At 43.5% G+C, this 25,404-nt stretch overlaps 1 long non-coding RNA gene across 1 annotated transcript; it reads left to right on the top strand.

Moving 5' to 3' along the window:
- The first annotated feature begins 233 nt into the window (after positions 1 to 233).
- LOC143721958 (uncharacterized) lies at positions 234 to 2,808 on the top strand. The gene is made up of 3 exons (XR_013196797.1): positions 234 to 379; positions 655 to 711; positions 2,668 to 2,808. It is a non-coding gene; the product is annotated as an uncharacterized LOC143721958 (long non-coding RNA).
- Positions 2,809 to 25,404: the final 22,596 nt, after the last annotated feature.

Here is a 25,404-nt window from a genome sequence, read left to right as displayed (position 1 = left end):
TCAGACAATCCACCGATGGCTTTCTACACGGGGGTATCAGGTTTCAAGAGCAATCCTATAAAGCCCAGTGCCCAGTTGCATAAAGCACCTTAAGTGACATTTTCCCTTAAGTTCGCCCTTATGTTTCCCTTAAATCTAAGGGTGTTGCAGAAAAATAACCTTAAGTGTTACTTAACGTTTTTTTTAAGTGAAACGTCATAAACACTTAGAATTTCCCTTAAATGCTGTTTTTTCCCTTAAGTAATCCCTTAAAAAGCGTTAACTGTTGCATAAAACCCCTTAACGGTCATTTCCCTAAGTATAATTTAAGGTTTGGAAATCGTAACCTTAAGAGTAACGCGGACAAAAATAAGACGACATGGCTGAATTTATGGAACCAGTTGAAGATAATTATGTGCAAAGACGAATTTTTAGAGATCGGGAGAACCCTTTGGACCATCTTAGCGATGAAAATTTGTTGCTTGAATACCGGTTTGATCGACGCGCAATTTTTGACATCGCTAACAAACTAGACGGCGACCTTGACCATGTCACACATCGCAACCACTCTTTACCTGCAGTGTTACAACTGCTTATAGCACTGCGTTTTTTTGCAACTGGAAGTTTTCAGACGGTAGTGGGAGATGTTTTCCACGTGCATAAATCGTCTGTCAGCAGAGTGGTTCACCGGGTTGCGGGGGCTCTTTCCCGTCATTTAAACGCAACGGTCAAGTTTCCATCCCAACATGACCAGGAGGTCATTCAAACCAGTTTTTTTCGGAAAGCAGGTTTTCCTCGCATATGTGGTGTTATTGACGGCACACATATCAGAATACAGGCGCCCCAAACACACGAAGACCAGTACGTAAACCGAAAAGGCTACCATTCAATTAATGTACAATTAGTGTGTGACCATCTCTGCAAAATTACAAATGTTGTTGCATCATGGCCCGGGAGTACACATGACTCCAGGATTTTGGCGGAGAGCAAACTAGGGAGTGATTTTGAAGCTGGAGTGCACACTGGTCTCCTGCTCGGGGACAGTGGTTAACCCTGCCGTCCATGGCTCATGACGCCCTTCATGAATCCCCGTAATGCTGCACAGGCATGTAATTAATTAATACGTATATTCCTATGAAGATATAATTTGGTGCCTAAAAGATTTGCATGGAAAATGTTAATCAAATTGTGAGCATTAAAGAAATATTAGCAGTAGTTTACTGAATTATAAATGTATTAAAATATGTATTTAAAATAGGTATGCACTTTCTATTGTGTTGCTGCTACACGTTGTCAATTCTGTAACACCTTACCTGATTTGCGTATGTTTTAAAATAATCAAAGCCTCAAATATTTTGCACTCTGAAAGAAAATCTTTTATGCAATACATTACCTTCATAGTATTTATCTTAAAGCACTGTTTATAGCCTACTGGTAAAAATCTTTATAATTTTTCTTTATTTTTTTTACCCGATTAGGAAAAGTACAATAATGCGCTGACCCACACAAGGTCGATTATTGAGAGGACCATCGGACAGCTGAAGCGCAGGTTTCACTGTCTCCACAGCGAACTGCGTATTGAGCCTTCAAGGGCATGCAGAATTATTGTAGCGTGTGTTGTGCTCTTCAACCTTTCCAAGACGTATTCTGCTATCGAAGAAGAGGATGAGCACGGGAATGAAGAGGGCTATGAGGAACTGCATCTGATTCAAAATCACGATTTCCAACAGGCTGGATATGCTGCTAGAGATGCCATTGTAAATGCTTTCTTTAACTGATAATATAGTTGTATTAATAGTAGTCATCTTAATAAGAAGAAATAAGAAGTAGTAGTAGTAGTAGTAGTAGTAGTTTTTATTATTATAACACACACACACACACACACACACACACACACACACACACACACACACACACACACACACACACACACACACACACACACACACACACACACACACACACACACACACACACACAATCTGAAATCTAAAAAAACAATTGTCAAAAAATTACTCAATTGTAGTTATTGTTATTTTTCCTTCAGCCTTTAGCTGTAAAAGTTTGTTATTTAGAATAAAATTATAGAGCTCCTGATTTTGCGTCTCCTTCTTTAGTTGTTCAATCTCCAGCTGCAGTTTCTCCTTTTGAAGCTGCAGAACCTCTCTCTGCAGTTCCAGCACATCTTCTCTTGATTTGGCTGCAGGTGATATTTGCGGTCTTCTGAAATACGCAAGTAATGGGGAAAATTAAGAAAATCTTAAAAATTAATATTAAAGCTGTTCGTTGGATTAATTATAGGCTGAAGCAATAGTTAACATAAATCATTACTTAGGGGTGCCTGTATCGGCGTTCTGCTGACGATCTGATGGTGCTGAAGTTGTTTTTCAGAGTGCTGCAAGGGTCTAAATGTGACATTAATGTCAGTTAAATCATTATGTTATAACGTATTATGTCTCTAATGATGTCAAAATAATAATGTATCCTCTAAGCCACTGTTATTATATGATGATACAGGAAAATAACTTAATGCCTCACTCTATGTTACACTGTTGCACTGGTTCAGCTTCACTCTCTAAACCGCCACAGATGCCAGACAGGACAGGTGAGTCAGCTCCAATGATGTTTTGTACCATTATAGTACAGTCCGACAACTCAGCCGGTGGGGGTCCTCCACCTGTTGGTCAGTTTTGTAATCGTTAGGTCTTAACACTGTACAGCAATAAAGCGCACTCTTCACCAGGGTGCGGTGCTTACAATCTTAAAAGCGTAGCGCTAGTCTTGCTCAATCTTACCTGTTTTGTTGGCTTCTTTCTTATAAGCGCTCAACTCTTTCTTTGCGACCACAGTGATGTTTTCATATTTTTAAGGACTTCCTGAACCGTCCTCTTCACATCAAGATTCCTTGCGTTGATTTTTTCCGTTATTTCTTCCCACTGTTTCTGTTTTTTTGCAGCAGTTACATGGGGATTTAGTTTGCTTTTCAAAATTGTTTTTCTTTTATCATATTCGTCAAGAAGAATGCATTTGTCCTCCTCTGTCCAATTAGGCTTTCTTTTTTTGTTTTCTTTATCCATTCCGATATCCTAGCCTACTTTATTAGCCTACTTTATTTGATGAAAACGCGTAATTGCTAGTGTTAGTGTTTTGCGTATCTATGGCAACAACAGACTTTTATAACGTGAATCCAGGATCGCTGTCGTGAAACACTTAAATGTTTCCCTTACCTAAGAGAACCGTTTAAGAGATTATATGCAACACCCTTAAGTTATTCTCTTAGGTAAGGGGAAATCGCCCCTTAAGTATCACACTTAAGGGAAAAACCTAAGGTGCTTTATGCAACCGGGCACAGCTCCTTCCTTGGTCTCTAAGACTCACAACGAGAGAGACAACACACGCTGCCAGCCAGTGCAAATCAGGATTCAGAATGTTCTTGGTAAATCTTCATAACATCCCCTTTTGTATGTTGATGCAAAAAAGTGTACTTAACTTCTCTCCTTGGTAACAGCATGGATCTTCAGCGCTGCCCTTAATTAGTGATGTTACGTCTGACACCAACGCTTGCTTCAAACTCGAACGGTCCTTGCAATGAACCACTGCTTCGAAGCTTGTATCATTACGTCACGTGAAAATGACGTCTGAAGCAAACACACTGGTTCACTCCTGTAGTGAACCACCTGACTGCTTTGACAGCCCAATCCAGTGTTGACAGGTTTGAAACCTGGCGGCTGTATTTCTTATAAAAGTGAAGCAAACCATGGCAACATTGTGGGTTGTAGTCGGTGTTTGGATTGGCGTTATTATACAAAAAAAAAAGAAATCGCCTTTCACCAAAGACTGTGGAGAAAATAATATTTCTGAATAAAAACCATACCATTTAATGAACACTTTGTCTAAGCCTTCTGCATGATGTACCCAAAGCACACCCTCTGCCAAATGTTTTTTATTATTATTATTAATCAGAGAATATATGAACATTGTTACATAAAAACATGCATCAAAGACAGAAACTTCAAAAACCCTCTGCTACATTATACAAGTACAACCAGTTACACAAGTACATCCTTTTCAACATACAAAAATATCAGTCCAACCAGTTAACAAGTTATAGAATTCTGCTTACCACAGTTAAACAAGATAAAGCTTTCACACATGATACTGCCCTGCTAAAAAAAACTATAGAAACCGTTACAGAAATTCTATTGGATTTAATGGTTTTCATGGGAATTTTATTGGTTGTAATGGGAATTATAGTGGTCTCTGTGGGTCTCTACTAATATGTGTTGGGTTCTATTGGCATTAAATCCTAATGGAATATGTCCCAAACACACTACAAAAAAAGAATTCTGTAGTGGTTTAAATGGTAAAAGCCAATGGTTCCTATTGGTTCTCCATCAGAAGTCTAGAGTAATACAGCTGAGCTGAAAAGCCGCTTGCACTGTGGAGATTCTTACCTGTTCTCCTCACTGTCGGAGTCTGGAAGTATGCAGCATCGCTGGTGAAGTAAGCTTTTAAACCACTGTCTCACTATCATGAACTGAAGAGAGTACTTTGTACTGTGTAGAATCCTTACTCGTTCTACTTACTGTCTGAGTCTGGAAGTATGCAGCGTTGCTGGTGAAGTAAGCTTTTAAACCACTGTCTCACTATTGTGAACCGACGAAAGTACTTTGTACTGTGAAGAATCCTTACCTGTTCCACTTACTGTCCGAGTCTGGAAATATGCAGCATCACCGATGAAGTAAGCTTTTAAACCACTGTCTCACTACTGTGAACCGAAGAGAGTACTTTGTACTGTGAAGAATCCTTACCTGTTCCACTTACTGTCCGAGTCTGGAAGTATGCAGCATCGCTGGCGAAAGAAGTTTTTAAATCACTGTCTCATTCCTGTGCACTGACGAAAATACTTTGTATTGTGAAGAATACTTACCTGTCTACTTACCTTCTGAGCGCCGAAGTGTGCAGCTATCGCTGGAAAAGGAGTGCTTACCTGGTTACTTACCTTCTGAGCCCCGAAGTGTGCAGCTATCGCTGGAAAAGGAGTGCTTACCTGGTTACTTACCTTCTGAGCCCCGAAGTGTGCAGCTATCGCTGGAAAAGGAGTGCTTACCTGGTTACTTACCTTCTGAGCCCCTGAAGTGTGCAGCTATCACTGGAAAAGGAGTGCTTACCTGGTTACTTACCTTCTGAGCCCCGAAGTGTGCAGCTATTGCTGGAAGAAGAGTGCTTACCTGTCTACTTTCCTCCTGAGTTCCGAAGTGTGCAGCTATCGCTGGAAGAAGAGAGCTTACCCGTCTCTCTACCATCGGGGCCGTGGAGTGTCTAATATCCCGGGGAAGGAGCCCTCGATCTGCCCAGCTGTTCCGGGGAGAAGGCCCAGCGACCGTTACCATCCTTTTCTTTACTTCCATAAATACAGTGCTTAATAAAGATTGTTATTCCTTGAAATTTACCTTTGCCTCTGTCTGGTCCATTCCGTTGCGTACCTGTGGTGTTGGCTCCTCACGGTGGTGTCTGGAGTCAGGGGCGGTTGGTCATACGAGTCCGCCCCGGCCTGCACAGGTGACATATGCACTGCGGTTGCTGCTTTCTGCTGTCTGCTGACAAAAACGCCAAGGGAACCCAACGTGGGAACCCAACGTGGAAACCCCAAGCACCAAGAAAACTCCCCCACCCCCCAAGAACCAACAACCTACAACCTATGTCTTCAAACTTCTCCTTATATATATATGCCTTTTCCCGCATATGTTCACCAATAACGGCCTGATTAGTGTCCACAGCTGGCGCGCGTCAACACTGGCGGCCATGACATGCCACCGGAACCGGCCCGGTGTTACATCGGAAGTCGCTCCCCCGTACAACAAATCCCGGTTTTAAGGTTCCTCTTTGTCTAACCCGGTGACACTTAGGTCACTTTTTCAGTTTTGAAAAGAGTAGGCAATGTAAACGTGCAGATTGGCCTGTAGTTTTGGTAATGGTTGTCTGTACTCTGTAAGAGACAAGAATTCATGCAAAGAAAGATTATTTGAAAGATATATTCATTGAACGTATTTTGTGCCAAAGCAGTGATAAATGATCCACAGTTTAGCCCACATAGACCACTGTTGTGCTTACTGTGTGAAGAGTTTTGACAAAGTAACCAAAGTATTGAGAAATGGGTTCTAACGATTAAAAAAAACCCTTTTTTTAACATTTTTAAATTTGAACAAAGCTATGTTCTATGTTAAAATAGTCAATTTTACTATTGTGTGAAATAAGTGTTTTAGAATAGGTAATGTTAGTTTAAAAAAGGCAGTTTATAATGCAAGGCAATGCTGTATTATAAAAGTAACCCATGTTAATTATAATAAATTTAAACCATTTTCGGACTTTTCGCCGCCTAGGAAATACATTAAATTAATCCTAGACAAAACCAGTTGAGATAGAGACATATTGAATTTTAAAATTAACGTTTACTTACCATAAACAGCCTAGCAGAGAAGAAAATGGCGCTTTCCCATTCAAGTGTGGTCCAAGTTACGTTACGTCGTGTATAGGTAAACATGTCTGAAATATCACATAAAAAGATTCATTTGAACACTTATTGCTTCAAAAGCATAAGTATAGCAGTTCAATCTCTATTACTTGCTGCCGTTTCCTTCTCTGAAAGGTAACGTTAACTTAACCTGAATGCATTATATTTTAAAACGGGCAATACGCATTCGTTTAATCACGACGAAAATGATAAACTAAAGAATTATTATTTATCGGGATTATTTTAAGGTTGAATCGCTTCACTAACAGCTTTACTAAACTGTAAAAATGACATAAGAAACACACTATATTAAAATAACCTCAAAGGAAACTTCTGGAATTTCTGAGGCAAATTTGTGACCAGTCACGGAAACTAGGGACACAAGTCGGTTCTGGGGCATTTTGAGTTATTCATAGATTCTGAGAGTGTAATATCCAAGCTTTCCAACGATGTGTAACATGTGGAAATCTGATAATATTTGGAGAAGTTGTGGCCATTTTAAAGTAGGCACTTAAAAAAGCTCAAAGAGGAGAAAACGAGCTAAAGATTGTGCAGTTCTCACCTGTCTCTGCTGCTGGGGGTGACAATAGGGCTCATTTACATCTCATTTAGATAAGCCATACCCCCTGTAAAGCTCCTCCATGTGCTTTACAGCTTTTTTTACACTTCGAATGAGTGCACTTCTGCCGCACTAGGCGAAAAACAATTGTGCTGCCCCTCTATTTGCAACGTACCAGCAACAACACACAAAGACCAATAATGCCATAAAGCCTGCATATAACGCGAAACCAGCAACAACACATAAAGACCAATATGCCATATACATATAACGCAAAACCAGCAACAACACACAAAGACCAATATGCCATATAGCCTGCATATAACGCAAAACCAGCAACAACACACAAAGGCCAATATGCCATATACATACAGTATAACGCAAAACCAGCAACAACACACAAAGACCAATATGCCATATACATATAACGCAAAACCAACAACAACAAACAAAGACCAATAAGCCATAGGCCTACATATCTATAGCGCAAATAGTACGCAACGCTCGTGTGCCCAAAATGTCAACAATATTAAAGTTTATGTAGGAGGCAAATGCCTGCTGGCATTTTTCTTTAAGCAGTCATTTCTGCAATTTTCCAAATAATCACATTTCACCTCCTCAAATTACTGTTGCAAATCTCTTTACACCACTTTCTTATGTGCGTATACACACACAAATGAAATGTCCGCAAGCACATTATATCATCAGCAGGTTCAGCATCTTAAATAACGACTAAAGAGCAAATGAAGCTTAACTTACATTTCAGAAACACGCACGGCAGGCCTTCATCGCAGCAGCAAAGGTCTTAACTGCATCCTCTATTTCGATTCTCCGTCACATATGAAACAGCCAGCCACCGCTGTCAGCGAGCCGAGCCGCCGTATTGAAGCACTGAGGGCGAGCGCGCTGCGCCCATACCTCCGGTTCAGTTTCCCGAGCCCACGAAGTGCGGCGAAAACATTTTCGGTGTAACTGCCAGACGGTTCATCTCGTCTGCGACAATCTTTGCGGCATCCATCTTCATTGAATTTTGATATCAGAGAGAGCTGGCCAGAGCACAGCATAATAACTAGCCATGTGGTTGACTTGGAGGGAGGGGGCAAAAGCGCCGGGTTATTCAGTATGGAAATACACACAGACAATGACACGCCACGCCCCTACTGCATGCTAGAATCTCCGAAAACAAGCCGATTTCAACCTCAAAATGTAAGCTTTTAAATATACCAATACTGCTATCTCAAACATGGAGAGGCTTCTTCGCGATTTCAATTAACAGATTCTCCAAAAAATTGAAAATCACCAATTTTGAAAAAAAACTCTTCTTTCTCATTTTGCTCGAAAGTTGTGCTGCCGACTTGTGTCCCTGGTTTCTGTGACGGGTCACATTTATTAACGTTACTTATAGATTTAAACCAACTTCTGATTTTTCGCTGCCTAGGAAACAAATTAAATTACCCTTAGACAAAACCAGTCTATAAAGACATTGAATTTTAAAATGACTTACCATAAACCGTCTTTCCTTGATTCTGAAGAAGCTGAGAAGAAAATCGCGCCTTCTCGTTCAAGTGTCTTCTGTGTCGTCGTTAACTCCCCGGTTAGACTCAGAGGTCTAGTGAACTATCTATTAGTATAATCAACTAATGTTTTTATTTTATATCAGTGTATTGCCACCAAGCCATTAGTTTAATAAACCTAAATTAAAAATGTTTTGTTATCTGAACAACATTAGTGAATCTAAGTTGATTTGACAAAAGAAAAAATGTTGTGTTAACAAATCATGGAAATAATTGTTTACAGTAGAGCTAGAGAAGTGGTCTCTTTTTCTCTCTCTCTCTCTCTCTCTCTCTCTCTCTCTCTCTCTCTCTCTCTCTCTCTCTCTCTCTCTCTCTCTCGTAGAGTGGTATTTTAGGCCCCCTCGCTCCCTGAGCTCTGTGCTATTTGAGCCTAATCTGTCGTTAAACATTTGACAGGCCTCCTCTTCCTTAAGAGTCATTCTGCTGAGGTCTCCATGCAAACAGCTTTCCAGGTAGAGCTAGAAAAGTTGTCTCTCTCTCTCACTGAGAGTGTTTTTTTTAGGCCCCTTCGCTCCCTGATATCTGAGCCTAGCTGTCTTCAAACATATGACAGGCCTCCTCTTCTTTGTGAGTCATCCTGCTGAATCCTCCATGCAAACATCCTTTGTATGAACATTTTTAAGCGTAGCTGCTTTTCCACATGCATGGTAAGAGGAAACCTCTAGAAACCCTCTGGTGTGAGTATGGCAGGCCTCCTCTTCCTTAAGAGTCATCCTTCATGAAAACAGTTTTGCAGGGTAGAGCTAGAGAAGGGCCCTCATGGTGACAGAGAGCTGTTTTTTAGGCCCCTCGCTCCCTGAGCTCTGCATTGTGAATAACTGAGCTAAACTGTTTTCCACATTGGGAAAGAAAGCACTAGAGACCCCTGTGGTGTGAGTGTGGCAGGCCTTGTCTTCTAGAGTCATCCTGCTGAGGCCTCCACTTCCCATAGCCCTGTGAAAGAGCTATTTGTCTCTGGTTAGAGTAAAAAAACAAACAAAAAAACACAGGTGGTTGGCTTCAGCTGATATAGCATGATAGCCTCCCTGGTGTGGGGGTTGACACTGGTCCCCCTGAAAGTAGCAGGCTAGGACCCAATGGCTCTGGGCCATACTCCCTTAAAGAAACCCCCCTTTAAGTTGGGTTGTGGTGTACAGGCCTTTGAGGTGGCTTTGGGTCAAGTCCTTTGTGTTATCCACAAGGATGCTTCCTCATTAACCCTCTGGGGTCCAATGTGTTTTTGGGTTCCTGGAGGTGTTCTGACATGCTCTGACATTTGTGCTTTTTTCAGTTATTTATAAACATGTTAATGGCAAAGGTGTAACTTCACTCTATATAGCACAAACAGGAATACCATAATATGTGAGCAAGATGTGTGTACATGTTTGTATTTTTGAGAGAATATTGTTTATGCATGGTTATTGAAAAAACTAAAACTTAAAGTCTCTGAAATAAGGCCACAAAACACATACTAAATAAGTGTCCACAAGACTTTTGACTAATGGATGTTCTCGCCTAGGATTTTTGCTTCAAAATGATCTGAAAATCATCCTGCCAAATCATTCACATAAACCAATACATTGATTTAAATTTAGTAAAACACTTTTTGTTTGGAAAGGCAGTATGCGAAATGGGCGTGACTCATGTATAATGGTCTGATTCACACCTGTGAAGACAAAAGACCTTCTTAATGAGCCTGCATAATGAGCTTTTCACAGGTGTGTCACTGAGCCACAAGAAAGAATACAAGAACACAAGAAAATAAATATATATATACTACAAAATCTGTTCACAGTTGGAAACATCTAGAAAAAAAATTAGTATTTTTCCACTTGTATTTTTGCATACAAATTGTATAATATCCAAGGTGAACATTTCTAGTAATTGTGTAGTTAATTCTCATACTGTATTTTCAGAAAGTTTTGGATATGTATCCTCTCCCCAAATTTGTCACTAATAAAACACAATACAAATAATTTGAAGAGAAGGCTTATATTGACCTTTTAAGATTTTGTTTACATCTACCTTGTAAATATATTATTTGCTATTTTATTAAAAAGGTTACAATTACAGCAACTATTAAAATAACAATATTTCAAGTGTAATATTTCTTTGTAAAAACTAAAGTATACATTTTATCATACATATTTCAAAGTTAAGGATTCATTAGTTTGAATAAAGCCTACATTGGAACAAACACTATAATAGTATCCTAGTTTATGACTTTATTTTTGACAAAACAAACATAGCCTAATATATTTAGCATTTGAGCAGAAATTGGTGAACAAAAGCTTATTCAATGTGGCAGTAGTCTAGTTTACAGTAAACAGTTAATAAACTATCCAAAACTAGTCAACGAAATGTTGTCTTTCATATTTCGTCTGTAACATAGGCATATCGTTTGTTGTTTTTATGAGCCTATATTAGAGCATATAAATATTAATTTGCAGTTTAATACGTTGCTAATACAAAGACATTTTAACGTTATTTCAACATATTTCAGTCGATTTTCACTCATCTCAGTATAGCAATAGGGTTTGGTAAAAACTGTTCAGTTCATTCATTCACACACAGACGCGATTCATATTTAAACAGTCTTTTTGCAGTTTACATACACTATGATATCGCGATTAGAACAATAATTAAAAAAAAACTTACTTCTCAGATGGATCCGTTGCTCCTCGAAATGAAAATAAACCAGCACATGTTCTGAGGTAAATGTGCCAGGATTATTCCTCACACAGCCTCGCAAGAAGAAATAGTACATTAATCTGATGATTACATTTGTTGTGTAATCGCATTTATGAGGGGCGTTGATACTTTGCATGTGTTGCTTCAGATCATTTGCGTTTGAATAGCGCACGCTCTCCGTGGGCGTGTCACATTAGCAGAAGAATGAGCTGAGAGAATGATAATGAGATCGGCTAACACCTCTCTCTTTTTTTATAGATTACATAAACAGAGAATATTTATTTTAGTTTTGAATTAGATATTTTAAAAGTACAAACTTAAATGATTATAAAGATATATTGCTCATGCTTGGGTGAATAGTATTCGCTGAGCTTTGTTTAAGTTGAAAGACGTGCTCCAGAAAAAAAGTTAACGGAGACAGAGAGGCAGAAAGCACACCCTGTTTATTTTCTTCATTTTACAAAAGCACACGGTTTTGATGTTAATGTGAGTGTACACAAAAAAAGAAGACCCTCTCTAGTTTATAATCATGTATTGATTTTATTTATATGACCAAAAATGACGGTGTATTTTAAGTCTATGTTGCTGCTATGTGGAAAAAAAACAGCAAAACGCGCCGGCGCGTTTCTGGACCCCAGAGGGTTAAACATGAAGCTCGAGCAGTGGCTGTAGGGTGTAGTGCTACTGACAGCCTGATGTGCACCACTAGGTGGGATTTAACTCTGAGCACAGCCATGATTGGTATACATCCCCTTAGGATGGCATCATGGGTATTTTGTTCCCCAAATGTGTCTCAGGATGCAGTGCAAGTTCCCTTTCGAAAGGGAACGTCTCGGGTTACGACTGTAACCATTGTTCCCTGAGAACAGGGAACGAGACACTGTGTCTCATCGCCATGCCTCCAGGCTGCCTGCACAGTCCCTTCAGACAAAGAAGTGGATGACATGTTCCTGGTCGCACTAGCGGTGACGTCATGGCTGTCGCCGGCCAATACGATTGCTGTGATTATACACAACAACTAATACAAATGTATATGTAAAGGGAAGAACTGCTCCTTTTCATTCAATCTGTCCTGAGAACATCACCATGTTCTCTGCAGTTTTAGTCTTGCTTCTGGCAAGTGTAAAATGTAAGTTATTTTTCAGAACATCATTTCAGAACTTTGAAGAATTTTGTTGAAGAATTCACCAGTGAGAAGAATGGCACTTTAAAAGCATCTAGGGTTGAGCTAGAGAGATATTTGGAGGAAACGCATACAGATGCAAAAAGGCATGAGCCTATGTCAATTCCGTCAGACATCCCACCAGAATACCAAATGGAGGTCTGTGCACCTAAGTGGAAAGAGATAGAGCAGGTTGTGAGAAAGTCAAGGGCTTCATCATCTCCAGGGCCTAATGGAGTTCCGTACAGAGTGTACAAGAGTGCTTCAGGAGTTCTAAGGATTCTGTGGAAATTGATAAAAGTGGCTTGGGAAAAGCAGGTTGTACCTAGATCATGGCGCCGAGCAGGGGGAGTCTTTATACCCAAAGAAAAAGATGCTACAAGCATCAGTCAGTTTCACCCTATTTCACTATTAAACGTCGAAGGCAAAATTTTCTTCAGCATTATTGCTCAGAGATTGTCAACCTACCTATTAAAGAATGGCTTCATTGACACTTCAGTTCAAAAAGCGGGCATTCCAGGATTCTCAGGATGCTTAGAACATATCAGTGTTATCTGGCAATGAATACAATCAGCTAAAAAGGAGAGGAAGGAGCTCCACGTGACATTCCTGGATTTGGCTAATGCATATGGTTCAGTGCCACATGAGCTTCTTTGGGCATCATTTGATTTTTTCAGAGAACCGATGTCAATAACAAATTTAGTGAAAGCCTATTTTGGAGATTTGCAATTTAGTTTCTCAACTCCAGAATTCAGCACTACATGGCAATGCTTAGAGGTTGGAATAATGGCAGGATGCACCATTTCTCCACTGGCTTTTACCATCGCAATGGAAGTAATCATTAGGGCATCAAAATGGGTAGTAGGAGGAGAGCGCTTGGCTTCTGGGATGCGACTACCACCAATCAGAGCATAGATGGATGACATGACAACCATGACTACAACGGTAGCCTGCACTAATCGGTTATTGGGGAAGTTAACAGATAATATTGAATGGGCACGAATGCAATTTAAGCCCTCTAAATCAAGGAGCATCTCAATAGTTAAAGGCAAGGTAGTAGATAAAATATTCTTCATTAATGGTGAGGTAATACCAACAGTTTCTCAGAAGCCAGTGAAGAGTCTAGGGAGATGGTACAATGGGGATCTAAAGGACACAGTTCGAATGGGAGAAGTTAGACGAGAAGCAGTGGAAGGGTTGAAGAGCATAAACAGCTGTGCTCTACCAGGCAAACTAAAACTCTGGTGGTTTCAGTTTGGTCTACTGCCAAGAGGAAGCTGGTAGTCAACGAGGTGCGAAAGCAGGAGGAGAGGATGAGATGTATAAAGGCCATTTCCCAGGCCAAGCAGGGAGAGTGGATGAGATGGGAGAGTGTGGAACAACGAAAAATGGGCTGGCAAGACCTTTGGTCAATGGAAGAGAGTAGGATCAGTTTCCTTATTAGGTCAACATATGATGTTCTCCCATCACCGCAGAACCTAAACCTCTGGGTAGGAGAGGATCCCTCTTGTCCTTTGTGTTCATCACCTGCCACATTAAGGCACATTTTGACAGGATGTAAGGTGGCTCTTAGCCAAGGTCGGTTTACTTGGCGCCATGACCAAGTATTGCGATGTTTGGCTTTAGCATTGGAAGGCAAGCATAGTATGACCAATAAGTTGCCGCCTGTTCTAGCAAAACATTACACGCAGAAGACAATATTCCTCCGCCCAGGCGAGCAACCACCAAGAAAAGGTGCTAACACCAATTCTCGCCCAGGACAACTGGAAGCTGCTAGGGACTGGAAGATGCTGGCTGATCTTGATCAACGGCTTATTTTTCCACCTGAGATTGCCACCACTAACCTACGACCAGATATTGTTTTGTGGTCTGGATCAGCACGCATTGTTCAACTGATAGAGTTAACACTGCCATGGGAGGATGCGGTAGATGAGGCATATGAGAGAAAGAAATTGCGGTATGCTCATCTGGCCACTGAAGCAGAACAGCGAGGATGGAGAGTCCAGGTTTATCCAGTGGAAGTGGGTTGTCGAGGTTTTGTGGCACACTCTACAACCCGGTTCCTCAGAGACGTCGGATTCAGTGGTCAAGATTTGCGTCGCACAGTAAAGAACTTATCTGAAGCAGCAGAAAGGAGCAGCAACTGGCTGTGGTTGAGACGGAAAGATTCTAGCTGGCTGAGTAGAGGCCGCCATGCTACGGTTTCGTAGAATTCTTGAAAACTTGAAGGGTGTTGGTTTATTTGTATAGGTTGTATAGTATTTACAGTCATTACGTTCCTGTGTATATTGCGTGAATGACGGGATGTTGGGCAGATATTGTGTTTTGCGCTAGGTGGTATGCCATACGGAACCGTTGCCACTGAAACTGCATATTAACGCACCAGTGGGGCTCGACAGCCTTAGTCAAACGGGTTGGCGCGTATGGTTGGGTTGCGGACAGATTGTGAGATTGTGGTTAGGTCTCAGCAGCACTGTTGGTTTATTTGTAGAGGTTGTATAGTATTTACAGGTATTACGTTCCTCTGTATATTGCGTGAATGACGGGTGGTTGGGCAGATATTGTGATTTGCGGTAGGTGGTATGCCATACGGAACCGTTGCCACTGAAACTGCATATTAACGCACCAGTGGGGCTCGACAGCCTTAGTCAAACGGGTTGGCGCGTATGATTGTGGTTAGGTCTCAGCAGCAAGAGGGAAGTAGAGGTCAGTAAGCTGGGCTGAGTTGAGTGGGGGACGGAGGGGGGTGACTCTGGGACGCCAGAGTCACTGTCGAGCCCTCTTGAGGTGTCGTGGGCTAGTCGACGAAACACTGAGGACGGAAGGTGCCCACTTGAAGACCCTAGAGATGTTCCCTACTCCGCTCAATCCAGAGGGTTGTTATGGGGGGACCGCACTGTGGTTGCAGCCGTTGTGTGTGCTGACGCGCAAATACACTATTAACACCAGAGAGAAGGAGATTCACGTCACCAGATGGAAAGAAGCGTAAATGGATGGAGAAGCATAGGTTTCTGTAAAGCTACGTCTTAGTTGGTGCTTATCTTGGCGAAAGCCGAGTACAAATCAGCATGAAGTTTTAACATCTACTCTCGTGTAATGGAAATCATGTTGCAGGTTTTGATGAAGATTGTTAATAGTCAATAAATTGAATGACTTTGTAATATTTTTTTTCCCAACAGGTATTGATACATATGAACTCACTCAGCCTGAGTCTCTGACTGTCCGTCCTGATGCCACTCTAACTATCAGCTGTAAAGTCTCCTATTCAGTTACTGACTATAGTACAGCCAGGATTCGTCAGCCTGCAGGAAAAGCTCTGGAATGGATTGGATTGATCAGCTCTGGTGGACGCTTATACTACAAGGATTCACTGAAAAGCAAGTTCAGCATCACCAGAGACACATCCAGTAACACAATAACACTGCAGGGAAAGAATATGTAAGCTCATATACGTACACAGTGACAGACGCCAACAGCCTCTCTGTACAAAAATAACATCATAATACAAATAAAGGCATTCATATATTTAAAATTCAGTACAGCAATTCTATCCTTAAAAAAACATATTACACTAGTTCATAAAAGTGTGAGAATTTGTGGTTATCCTTACATTTTATATTACAACCATGATGACTAGATTAAACGCTTACAAAAACTATATAGCTAGATAGATTTTCTGAATACTTTATGTACTCTGCAATGTAGAAGAATTTACTGACTGAATTGATTAGTTAATCTATCTGATCAAATAATTAATAATGAAGCATGTGAATTCTAAAAAAAAAAATCAATTGGAAAATATGGATACAACATTGTTTAACACACGTTGACATGCACCTGTTCCCACATCAGATTACTAATTCTTTTCGATTATCTTTTCTGTTAATTCAGTTCAATTCAAGCAGCATGAATATATCAGCGTATCTAGTTGACACTGCAAACAGCAGGAGCACATGTGTGGATATGACACAATCAACAAACAAAAAATGAAATGAAGAAAATACATTTCTTAATTTGTGTCCCATTTACAGAGAATTCTGTATTAGACATAAAGTTAACGGAAAGGAGTAAGTTCACATTCACGTCATACTGTTCTTAAATAATTTGGCCCTTCAGTCATGATTGTACCTTGTGACCCTCCCAATGCAAATCAAAACAATCCTGTATGTTTGTGTAGTGGGACTTATTGTGCCTCTATAATTAAACTGATGTGCCGGTGGTAGTGAGGGTCCAATCACAAACAGGAGGGACAGTATAAAAAGGAATTGTAGGCACCTCTTGCGTGTGCTTGCCATCTGAGTCGCGTCATTGCTCGGGGACCGCCCCTTCTGTTTTCGTTGCTGTTTCCGCCTTTGAGGTAGGTGCTATTTGGCTCATTAGTGAACACAGATACGGAAGCTTGTATAAACGATTGTGTCGTTCATAGCTTCAGGATAATTCGCGGCTGTTGGCGGCCCCGGCTCTCCCGTTCATGCCTCTCTTGCAGTCCCGTGTCGCCTGATGCTTTGAGGTAACGTATGTGTGCGTTGGCTAATTAGTTAGCGCCCCGATGTGTGATGTGGTGTAGTAACTGTGTGGGTTATAGCGGTGGGGATAGCTCGCTGTGTGGGCTCTGGGCGGCGGCTGCTCTCCCTTTGCATGTTCCTCTCGCATTCCCGTGCTTGTTCGGTGTGGCGTGGATGGGCGTCAGTTTCTGAATTAAAGGTACGTGAAACGTCCATTTTGTGCAGCGCCCATTCTGTTATATATTGCAAATACGTTTATGTTTGTATTTTAGGAGTAATAGATGTTCTGCGCGCCTGGTGGGCAACGCTGTGTGACGCTGCTGCTTGTACCTTCAGATTATTTACAATAATAACTCTTCCCAACGTGTGTGTGCACAGCCTACGTGTTTTGTGGGACGCTTGTCTTTCAGTGCGTGTCACTGTGATTGCTGGGCGTTTTTTTACTAACTAGTCTTTCAAGTTGTGTGTTTGTTTGTTATTTTTATTTTTTTGTGTATCTTCATTTGTCATTGGTTTCATTTTTCATTTGGAGTGTTCTGATTGTTTTGCATTGTCAGTGTTTTTGCAGAATTGTGTTGTGTTTTGCAGTCTGATTTCCCTCAAATGTGCTGGTAGAAGGTCGGGGAGGTTAATAGAAACCCAGTGGTGACATCAAACCTTGATTCTCATTTTGTTGTAATATGTTTTTTTGTTTACTTGTCTAAATGTTTATTATGTGTGCATGTTTGGAGTAAGTGTCTTGTGAGTTGAGACCCGTAGTAATTTTTACTCTCGTTACAGGAGCCGAGGCTTCAGGGCAGGCCACTAGTAGGCCTTACGTGCGGTGGTGGGCTCGTCACAGAGTGCTGTGCTGGACTGGATTGCAGTGTGTGTTGATGCTTGTGCACGGGGGGTTGAGAGTGATATAGAAGCTTTGTGCGCACTGAGATTTGTGTATCTGCCGTTAAGCCTCGGCCTCCTTTTGGTCTCTTTTGTGGTGAATGCTGATGAACCAGTTCTTTCTTAATGTCCTTGTTTTAAATGGTTGTGAGTATTAAAATAAAACTTTTGTATATTTAGTATCCACGTCTCTGGCCTCCTTTGACAATCACGTTCCTGTTTGTCTTTTGTGTAAAACATTAAATCTTTAGGATTAATATTTCCCTGATAAACAGGGTGGCGTAGTCGAGTCACGCTACATTCTGGCGTAGTCGGCAGGGTAGTAGAATTTCTTTGTGGGGCTGAGACGTGGATGCTGATTGTTATCTGGGTAATTGTTGACTGTGTACATTGTATGAATGTATTAGTGTTTGGTTGTTTTTTTCTTTCCGTATTTTTCAAGTATAGTGTTGGAGACAAAGCAGCAGCGTCATTTCAGGGGATTTGGAGCATTCCAACCGCTGTTCTCCATATCGGTGCCATTTGCTTACAGAGGTTGCTCTGGTAAGTTTTATTTAAAAAAAAAAAAAAAAAAAAAAAAATAAAAAATAAAATGGAGGAGGAAATGCGGGAATTGAGGGATCTTGTTGCTCAGCTGAGGGCAGATAATGAGAAATTGCGTCAAGACCAGAGCCGAGCTGCTCCTTCGAGTCCAATAGCCGGCCCCTCTAGAGAATCTTCTGTGCCCCCTGCTGATCAATCAGTGAGTGGTAGTGCTACATTAACTGAGCGGCTCGTGTTTATCCCAAGGGATCGAAAATGTCCAATATTTGATGGTAGGCCGGGTATTGGCATAAATGATTGGATAGAGTAGGCGAAAGCCTGTATAAGAACACGTCATCTGTCTGTGGCTGATCAAGCGTTTTTTCTATTTGATCATTTAACAGGAGAGGCACGTGAGGAAATTCGGCATCGCCCTACTGCTGAGCGCGGAGACCCAGAGAAAATGTATTCAATTTTGCAAGAGCTGTATGGTTGCTCCCAGTCTTATGTTGCCCTACAGGAAGCCTTTTTCTCTAGGAGACAGCGGGATGGGGAGACTTTGTTGGAATTCTCCCTGGCCCTGATGGGTCTCCTAGAGAAAGTCAAACAGAAGTCCCCTACTGCCATGTCAAATGCGGAGGTTTTATTGAGGGATCAATTTGTAGAATATGTTTGTGACGTTTCCCTTCGCCGTGAACTAAAACAATTAGTTCGCCGCCAGCCCCATTCTACACTCTTAGAGGTGCGGAGCGAAGCCATCCGATGGGAGAGGGAGGGAATGCCGGGTGGAGCAAGGGGTCGAAGTCTTTCCGTTCCTGCGGCACATGGCTTTCAGTACGAAGTACAGGGAGGTGGTAGCTTGCCTAAAAACTCTGAAATGCGAGAGCTGAGAGAAATGCTAAAGTTACAACAGGAGCAGTTAAATCAGCTCACACAGAGTTTTGCCCGGTTACAGGGCCCCCATTCTCGTACCCAGCCTTTTCGGGGTGGGGTCGTTATCTGTAGGCGTGTCAAAAACCAGGCCACTTTGCACGGGAATGTGGGGAGGAACGTGTCATGTCCCGGTTGCCGGTGCGTCCTCACGTTGATCCAGCAGTTGGGGAGGGTAGGCAGTCGCGATCTGATGCGTCGGAAAACTAATTCCCGCCGTGCTGAAGAGTCACAGCTCATTTGGGGAAAAGGCAGACTCCGACGGTAAGAAGTTTAATTCTAGTTCAAATTTAATGTCCCCCTGTCCACATTTGGATGTTTCAATTGGTGGTGTGTCAGTCCCTTGTTTAATCGATACGGGTTCAATGGTGTCAACCATTATGGAAAGTTGCTTTGTTCAGCATTTTGAGTCACGGGGTCAAGAGCAATTGAGGTCATGTTCATGGTTGCAGTTGAGGGCCGCCAATGGTCTTTCCATCCCATATATTGGTTATATGGAGTTGGACGTTGAGCTCTGTGGAAGGATGGTGACAAGATGTGGGGTGCTGGTGGTCAGGGATCCTCCTGGTGGCCTGCGCTCTCGAGTCCCTGGTGTGTTGGGGATGAATGTACTCGGGCGATGCTACCGGGAGCTCTTTGGACACCATGGCCCTGCTTTGTTTAATTTTCCCCCAGTTTCTTGTTCGCCACTTTCAGTTTTCCAAGCCTTGCAACACTGCCACCAAGGTAGTGAGCAATCATCCGTTGATACGACTAGGGTGAGGGTGCGCGGTCCTCGGGCATGTCGCGTCACAGGCGGTACCATTAAGTTTGTTGCAGCAACTTGTGCAGAACAGCTGGCAGGTAGTACAGTGCTGTTTGAGCCCTCTGAGTCAGGGTTACCTGAGGGGTTGTTAGCCTCCCCCGCTTTGGTGCGAGTGATTGGAGGCTCAGTGTATGTGCCAGTGGTCAATATAGGCACTTCTGATGTCCTGCTTTTTCGCCGTCGAGTACTGGGTACCCTCGCTAGAGTGCATATTGTTAGTTTGCCTACGGGCATTACTGAAGTTAGACCTAGTACGGCTAGTGCCTATTCCCAGGGTACTCACGTAGCCAGTTCCACTGTTTCAGAGCAGATTGCCGCGCTGAACTTATCTGCATTGCCAGAGTTAGAACAAGAAAGGGTCAGGACCTTGCTTGGTAAGTATCAGACGGTGTTTTCTGAACATGATGGTGATTTGGGGTGCACCAGTCTCATCTCGCACGATATCCCAGTGCTAGATGACATTCCCGTACGGCAGCGACATCGCCGTGTTCCTCCTTCTGAGTACGAGGTTGTTAGGGCCCACATTAATCAGCTGTTGGAGTCTCAGGTAATCAGGGAGAGTTGTAGCCCGTATGCCTCCCCAATTGTGTTAGTTAAAAAGAAGGACGGTGGTCTTCGCCTGTGCGTGGACTACCGTCAGTTAAACGCCAAGACTAGACGAGACGCATTTCCCTTACCCCGTATTGAGGAGTCGCTGGATGCGTTGACAGGGGCCTGTTGGTTCTCTACCATGGATTTAGCTAGTGGGTACAACCAGGTCCCGGTCACAGAGGGGGACAAGCCTAAGACCGCTTTTTGCACACCGTTTGGGTTGTTCGAATGGAACCGAATGCTATTCGGTTTGTGCAATGCTCCCTCTACCTTCCAGCGACTTATGGAGAGGATATTCGGGGACCAGCAGTGCCAGTCATTACTTTTATATCTGGACGATATCGTGGTGTTCTCCACCTCTATTGCTCAGCATTTGGAGAGGTTGGAGCTAGTTCTGGACCGGTTGGAGCGGGAAGGTTTAAAGGCTAGGCTGGATAAGTGTGCTTTTCTCCAGCAGGAGGTGAGATATTTGGGTCACGTCATTTCGTCCAGGGGAGTAGCCACCGACCCAAGTAAGATCGAGGCTGTGGCCCAGTGGCCTCGTCCATCTAGTGTCACAGAGTTACGGTCCTTCCTGGGGTTCTCCAGCTACTACCGGCGGTTTGTAGAGGGGTTTGCCAAGGTGGCTGCCCCTCTGCATAAGCTGGTAGGGGAGTTTGCCGGTGTAAAGGGTAAACAGACAGGAAGGAACTTTGAGAATGCCTGGAGTGAAAGATGTCAGGTGAGCTTTGAGGGGTTGAAAGAGAAGCTTACTACCACTCCAGTTCTTGCGTATGCGGATTTCTCTAAACCCTTCATCTTGGAGGTGGACGCCAGCTACCAAGGTTTGGGGGCAGTTCTCTCCCAAGAATATGAAGGTAAGGTAAGACCAGTGGCATATGCCAGTCGTAGTCTACGCCCCACTGAGCGCAACATGTCCAATTATAGCTCTATGAAGCTGGAGTTTGTTGCACTCAAGTGGGCCATGACAGAAAAATTCCGCGAGTACTTGTTGGGTAGTAAGGTTGTGGTATTTACAGATAACAACCCCCTTAGCCACCTGACCTCCGCAAAGCTTGGTGCCACTGAGCAGCGTTGGGCTTCCCAACTGGCGGCCTTTGATTTTGACATTAAGTACCGCTCAGGTAAGAGTAACAAAAATGCAGATGCACTTTCACGGCGGGACCCTTTGGATCCTGGTGTGTTAGACGGGTTGGTCCCAGGCTCTGCAATTCCTGAGTCATTGCGGTCATTGGTCGGGTTGGAGTCCGCTGAAGTAGTGACCCAATGCGTGGTCTCTACGCTTCCTGGTTACTCAGCTGGTGAGTTGGGTTCGCTGCAAGAAGCTGACTCGGTTATCCAGGAGGTGTTGCGATTCTGGAGACGTGGTACTCGCCCGAGCCCTGATGAACGACGCCGGCTGACTAAGGCAGCCCTAACGTTGCTTCGTCAGTGGGACCGTCTGGTTGAGCCAGACGGTACGCTTTATCGAAGGGTTTACTGCCCTGAGGGTAAGGAAGAGATGTTGCAACTGGTATTGCCCGCGGTCTTGAAGCCAGAGGTTTTGAGACAGTTGCATCAGCAGCATGGACATCAGGGCAGAGAGCGCACACTTGAGCTAGTGAGACAGAGGTGCTATTGGCCGGGATTGTCCTCTGAGGTGGCAAGCTGGTGTCAGGAGTGTGACCGGTGCCAGTCAGCCAAGGACACCCAGCCACTTGCTCAGGGATTTATGCGGAGGTTATTGTCATCTAGGCCAAACGACATCCTCGCTGTGGACTTCACCGTTTTGGAGCCCACACACTCTGGCATTGAAAGCGTCTTGGTAATGACTGACGTGTTTAGTAAATATACCCTGGCTGTTCCAACAAGGGATCAGCGAGCCGAAACGGTGGCCCAAGCACTGGTGACAGAATGGTTTTATAGATTTGGCGTTCCGGGCCGTGTCCATTCTGACCAGGGTCGAAATTTTGAGTCCCTGCTAATCCGTCAGCTATGTAACCTCTATGGTGTGGAGAAGTCTCGTACGACCCCCTATCACCCGGCTGGCAACGGCCAGTGTGAACGCTTCAATCGCACGTTACACAATCTGTTGCGCACACTGCCAGTGTCCAGGAAACGTGATTGGGTAGCTTGTCTTCCCCAGGTAGTGTTCAGCTATAATAGCACTCCTCATCAGTCCACAGGGGAATCGCCTCACTTCTTGATGTTCGGTCAGGAGCCGCGATTGCCCGTGGATTTTTTGTTGGGGAGAGAGCCACAACCAAGAGAGGGTAGTGTGCATGACTGGGTTTTGGAGCATCAAACCAGGCTACAGGTAGCCTTTGCAGGTGCACGTGAACGGTTGCAGGTGATGGCCGACAGGCGCAAGGCCCATCACGATCAGCATGTCAGAGATGAACCACTGGTGGAGGGTCAGCTGGTGTACCTCCGGGATTATGGGGTAAGGGGCCGTCACAAAATCCAGGACCTGTGGAGCCCAGTGGTTTATCAAGTGACGAGGGCACCTAAGGAGGGTGGTGTAGTATACACAATTGCGCCTGTAGATGACCTTACCAAGACCAGGAATGTGCACCGTTCACTGGTAAAGAGTCGAGTCTGTAAGGACACTGGGGCTGCGGACCGTGGTAGTCCCTTCCATGACCCAGTTGTGGACACATCCTCGGTGGGTGAAGACGAGGATGAGGGGGATCTGCTGGCTGTGGTACAGGAGCAGGACCGACTCGCTGTTGAACTAGAACCGGGAGGGCTGGTACCTGAAATGGAGCTGGGCCAGCAGGAGTGGATAGATCCTGTGGGACCAGTTCCTATGATGGAGCCAGGACAACTGGGTCCAGAAGGAAGTATGGCCAGTACGCAGGGACCGCAGCCTGAGGGCCTGCCTGGGGCTGATGAGGTTGTCTTGCGTAGAACGAGACGTGCAACTGCGGGGCTCCATCCAAATCGACATCATCTTCCCCGTTCGGTGGGAGAGACGGGTGGGGCCTCTCTTCAGCAAATACAGGGTATAACAGGCATTTTTAGGCCATGGGATTAAGTGGTTTGATTTGGTTTTGGGACCGTCGGGGCGACGATCCGAGTGTGGGGGGTAGATTGTAGTGGGACTTATTGTGGCTCTATAATTAAACTGATGTGCCGGTGGTAGTGAGGGTCCAATCACAAACAGGAGGGACAGTATAAAAAGGAATTGTAGGCACCTCTTGCGTGTGCTTGCCATCTGAGTCGCGTCATTGCTCGGGGACCGCCCCTTCTGTTTTCGTTGCTGTTTCCGCCTTTGAGGTAGGTGCTATTTGGCTCATTAGTGAACACAGATACGGAAGCTTGTATAAACGATTGTGTCGTTCATAGCTTCAGGATAATTCGCGGCTGTTGGCGGCCCCGGCTCTCCCGTTCATGCCTCTCTTGCAGTCCCGTGTCGCCTGATGCTTTGAGGTAACGTATGTGTGCGTTGGCTAATTAGTTAGCGCCCCGATGTGTGATGTGGTGTAGTAACTGTGTGGGTTATAGCAGTGGGGATAGCTCGCTGTGTGGGCTCTGGGCGGCGGCTGCTCTCCCTTTGCATGTTCCTCTCGCATTCCCGTGCTTGTTCGGTGTGGCGTGGATGGGCGTCAGTTTCTGAATTAAAGGTACGTGAAACGTCCATTTTGTGCAGCGCCCATTCTGTTATATATTGCAAATACGTTTATGTTTGTATTTTAGGAGTAATAGATGTTCTGCGCGCCTGGTGGGCAACGCTGTGTGACGCTGCTGCTTGTACCTTCAGATTATTTACAATAATAACTCTTCCCAACGTGTGTGTGCACAGCCTACGTGTTTTGTGGGACGCTTGTCTTTCAGTGCGTGTCACTGTGATTGCTGGGCGTTTTTTTACTAACTAGTCTTTCAAGTTGTGTGTTTGTTTGTTATTTTTATTTTTTTGTGTATCTTCATTTGTCATTGGTTTCATTTTTCATTTGGAGTGTTCTGATTGTTTTGCATTGTCAGTGTTTTTGCAGAATTGTGTTGTGTTCTGCAGTCTGATTTCCCTCAAATGTGCTGGTAGAAGGTCGGGGAGGTTAATAGAAACCCAGTGGTGACATCAAACCTTGATTCTCATTTTGTTGTAATATGTTTTTTTGTTTACTTGTCTAAATGTTTATTATGTGTGCATGTTTGGAGTAAGTGTCTTGTGAGTTGAGACCCGTAGTAATTTTTACTCTCGTTACAGGAGCCGAGGCTTCAGGGCAGGCCACTAGTAGGCCTTACGTGCGGTGGTGGGCTCGTCACAGAGTGCTGTGCTGGACTGGATTGCAGTGTGTGTTGATGCTTGTGCACGGGGGGTTGAGAGTGATATAGAAGCTTTGTGCGCACTGAGATTTGTGTATCTGCCGTTAAGCCTCGGCCTCCTTTTGGTCTCTTTTGTGGTGAATGCTGATGAACCAGTTCTTTCTTAATGTCCTTGTTTTAAATGGTTGTGAGTATTAAAATAAAACTTTTGTATATTTAGTATCCACGTCTCTGGCCTCCTTTGACAATCACGTTCCTGTTTGTCTTTTGTGTAAAACATTAAATCTTTAGGATTAATATTTCCCTGATAAACAGGGTGGCGTAGTCGAGTCACGCTACATTCTGGCGTAGTCGGCAGGGTAGTAGAATTTCTTTGTGGGGCTGAGACGTGGATGCTGATTGTTATCTGGGTAATTGTTGACTGTGTACATTGTATGAATGTATTAGTGTTTGGTTGTTTTTTTCTTTC

Source organism: Siphateles boraxobius, unplaced genomic scaffold (assembly GCF_051911475.1).
Source record: "Siphateles boraxobius isolate OS27281-9 unplaced genomic scaffold, OSU_SipBor_1 66, whole genome shotgun sequence".
NCBI classification, from domain to species: domain Eukaryota; kingdom Metazoa; phylum Chordata; class Actinopteri; order Cypriniformes; family Leuciscidae; genus Siphateles; species Siphateles boraxobius.
The sequence above is the reverse complement of the archived record's forward strand: the minus strand, read 5'-3'. Positions and strand labels throughout refer to the sequence as shown.